At 62.4% G+C, this 3,980-nt stretch overlaps 1 pseudogene; it reads left to right on the forward strand.

The window, feature by feature from the left end:
* Nucleotides 1-808, forward strand: LOC109782761 (uncharacterized; annotated as a pseudogene).
* The last annotated feature ends 3,172 nt before the right edge of the window (nt 809-3,980 follow it).

A 3,980-nucleotide genomic window follows, 5' to 3' on the forward strand; every position in this document is an offset into this window, starting at 1 on the left:
ATGCACATCGAGATGGAGGCCCCGTCGTCGAGCTCGAGCAGCCGTGTTGCCCCCGCCCCACTGCTTCTGCCGGTTCGGTACTGCATGCTGGACGAGCACGACGAGGAAGAGGAAGAATGGCTATCCCGTCCGACGTCTCCGGGCGGCCAGCCTCCCGGGCCATGCCTGGGCGCCGGGTGGCTCCCGCCGCCGATGTCACCTCGCACATGGTGGAAGGCGGCAGCGGCGGCGGCGGCCCAGCAGCAGGAACCGCCGCAAGACCAAGAAGAAGATCCGGAGTCGGAGCCATACCCATACGACGAGCGAACGCTGTACGCACCACGGCTCGACCCGGTGGCGCGGCAGCGCCTCCAGACGAGCCTAGCCACGTCGGCCGCCGAGGACGCGCTGCACCACTACAACGCCGACGTCGGCAACAAGGTCAAGCTCGAGCTGACCAGGGCCACGAGATACGCCGGCCTCTTGAACAGCCAGGGCTCGTACCACCATGTCAACTTCTTCGCCAGGGCCATGACGAACTCCACGGAAGAGGAAGAGCGCTTCCTCTTCGCCGATTTGCATGATCAGAACAGGCGTGGCCCTGGTGGAGCCAGGGTACGGACTCCGACTTGCCTGTTCTCGCTAGACGGAGAAGGAGACGATCGAGTTGGCGGCCTCGCCTGCAAACGGCTTGCCAGAGCTCAACCGTGGCTCATGCCCGTGGATTTACTGCCTCACGTGTGGCGACGAGATGAAACATCCAAAGGACGGCGCCTCCTACCAAGCCGGTCACCTGTACACACTGCCCAAGGCAGGGGAACCGCGCTAATTAGATTGATTATTTTGATACTCATTGTAATGGCGATGATTTTTTTTCAAGAGTACGTCAATCACTACCAGAATAACTGGCGATGCCGACGGCCGAACCTATGCCGATGGCCCCCGTCGGCATAGATTGTCTTATCCCGACGGCCCAGCCCAAGCCGTCGGCGTATATCCATCTATGCCGACGGCCCCCGTCGGCAAAGTTCGGCCGTCGGCGTCGCTAGAAATATGCCTACGGCGGCCGTCGGCATAGATAAGCCCGTCGGCATAGAACGTGGGCCCGGCTACCCAGGCGGAAACGGCCTTTTGACGGTGTCAGTCTACGCCGACGGGCTAACGGCGGCCGTCGGCATAGCCCCCACGTCATCGATCTGCGTCGCCCGCCACGTCATCGATCCGCGTCGCTCGCCGGTCCGTGGGCTGGCAAATCTATGCCGACGGCCTGGCCGTTGGCATAGGCCTGGCCCATGGATGTTGCCACGTCATCGATCCCCATCCTTTTCCACGTCATCGACCCGTGGCCGTGTGCGCAGGTATGCCGACGGCCTTGCCGTCGGCATACCTCTATTTTTTTATTTATATTATTTACTTTTTCCTTTTTTTTACAACATAAATGTGCCTTATGTAACAAAAAAATACCCCGATGGTATATCGATTGCCCCCCTCACGGATGTTGCTACCGCCATGCCCCACAGCGACGCCGGTGAGGGGGGCACACCCCGGAGCTGCGTGCCGGGTGCCTGCGCCAGCCACCACGCTTCCACAACCGTAGGAGGGCCCAAAGCAACACCTAGCGGCATTGCTACCCCCCCAGGTACACCGTCCCGTCTAACCGGGCCCTCATACATGCGGGGCGGTGTGGTGCCATGTCTGAAGAGGCGGGACGGGGGCCCTGGGGGGATAGCAATACCACTGGAGCGTCGCACCGGGCCCTCATACATGCGGGGTGGTGTGGTGCCATGTCCAAAGAGGCGGCGCGCATCTCCGGGGTGTGCCCCCCTCACGGACGGCGGCGCCGCCGGCACCTGGAGGGGGGAAATGGACGCGTCGGGTCTACACGGAGGGGATCTTGCTGTGGGTCTGGCCCGGATGTTGCTCCAAAGTGTTCCTATGGGCTGACCTAACACAACCGGGTGGAGAGTTCCACTGGTCAAAGCCCGTCCGTGTAAAGTCAAAGGGCTAGATCTCGTGGTCTAACGCTACATGGTTAGGCGGGACGGGGGCCCTGGGGGGATAGCAATGCCACCGGAGCGTCGCACCGGGCCCTCATATATACATGCAGGGTGGTGTGGTGCCATGTCCGAAGAGGCGACACGCGTCTCCGGGGTGTGCCCCCCTCACGGACGGCGGTGCTGCCGACACCTGGAGGGGGGAAACGGACGCGTAGGGTCTACACGGAGGGGATCTTGCTGTGGGTCTGGCCTGGATGTTGCTCCAAAGTGTTCCTATGGGCTGACCTAACACAACCGGGTGGAGAGTTCCACTGGTCAAAGCCCGTCCGTGTAAAGTCAAAGGGCTAGATCTCGTGTCTAACGCTACATGGTTAGGCGGGACGGGTGCCCTGGGGGTAGCAATGCCACCGGAGCGTCGCACCGGGCCCTCATACATGTGGGGTGGTGTGGTGGCATGTCCGGAGAGGCGGCACGCGTCTCCGGGCTGTGGCCCCCCTCACGGACGGCGCCGCCGCTGGCACCTGGAGGGGTGAAACAGACACGTCGGGTCTACACGGAGGGGATCTTGTTGTGGGTTTGGCCCGGATGTTGCTCCAAAGTGTTCCTATGGGCTGACCTAACACAACCGGGGGGAGAGTTCCACTGGTCAAAGCTTGTCTGTGTAAAGTCAAAGGGCTAGATCTCGTGGTCTAACGCTACAGAGTTAGGCGGGACGGGGCCCTGGGGGGTAGCAATGCCACCGGAGCGTCGCACCGGGCCCTCATATATGCATGCAGGGTAGTGTCGTGGCATGTCCGAAGAGGCGGCACGCGTCTCCGGGGTGTGGCCCCCCTCACGGACGGCGCCGCCACCGGCACCTGGAGGGGTGAAATAGACGCGTATGGTCTCCACGGAGGGGATCTTGCTGTGGATATGGCCCGGATGTTGCTCCAAAGTGTTCCTATGGGCTGACCTAACACAACCGGGGGGAGAATTCCAGTGGTCAAAGCCCGTCCGTGTAAAGTCAAAGGGCTAGATCTCGTGGTCTAACGCTACAGGGTTAGGCGGGACGGGGGCCCTGGGGGTAGCAATGCTACCGGAGCGTCGCACCGGGCCCTCATACATGCGGGGTGGTGTGACGGCATGTCCGAAGAGGCGGCACGCGTCTCCGGGGTGTGGCCCCCCTCACGGACGGCGCCGCCGCCGGCACCTGGAGGGGTGAAACAGACACGTCGGGTCTACACGGAGGGGATCTTGCTGTGGGTTTGGCCCGGATGTTGCTCCAAAGTGTTCCTATGGGCTGACCTAACACAACCGGGGGGAGAGTTCCAAGCCCGTCCGTGTAAAGTCAAAGGGCTAGATCTCGTGGTCTAACGCTACAGGGTTAGGCGGGACGGGTGCCCTGGGGGTAGCAATGCCACCGGAGCGTCGCACCGGGCCCTCATACATGTGGGGTGGTGTGGTGGCATGTCCGGAGAGGCGGCACGCGTCTCCGGGCTGTGGTCCCCCTCACGGACGGCGCCGCCGCCGGCACCTAGAGGGGTGAAACAGACGCGTCGGGTCTACACGGAGGGGATCTTGCTGTGGGTTTGGCCCGGATGTTGCTCCAAAGTATTCCTATGGGCTGACCTAACACAACCGGGGGGAGAGTTCCACTGGTCAAAGCCTGTCTGTGTAAAGTCAAACGGCTAGATCTCGTGGTCTAACGCTACAGGGTTAGGCGGGACGGGGCCCTGGGGGGTAGCAATGCTACCGGAGCGTCGCACCGGGCCCTCATACATGTGGGGTGGTGTGGTGGCATGTCCGGAGAGGCGGCACGCGTCGGGCTGTGGCCCCCCTCACGGACGGCGCCGCCGCCGGCACCTGGAGGGGTGAAATAGACGCGTCGGGTCTACACGGAGGGGATCTTGCTGTGGGTTTGGCCCGGATGTTGCTCCAAAGTGTTCCTATGGGCTGACCTAACACAACCGGGGGGAGAGTTCCAAGCCCGTCCGTGTAAAGTCAAAGGGCTAGATCTCGTGGTCT

This window comes from Aegilops tauschii, chromosome 1 (genome assembly GCF_002575655.3).
Source record: "Aegilops tauschii subsp. strangulata cultivar AL8/78 chromosome 1, Aet v6.0, whole genome shotgun sequence".
Lineage (NCBI taxonomy): Eukaryota > Viridiplantae > Streptophyta > Magnoliopsida > Poales > Poaceae > Aegilops > Aegilops tauschii.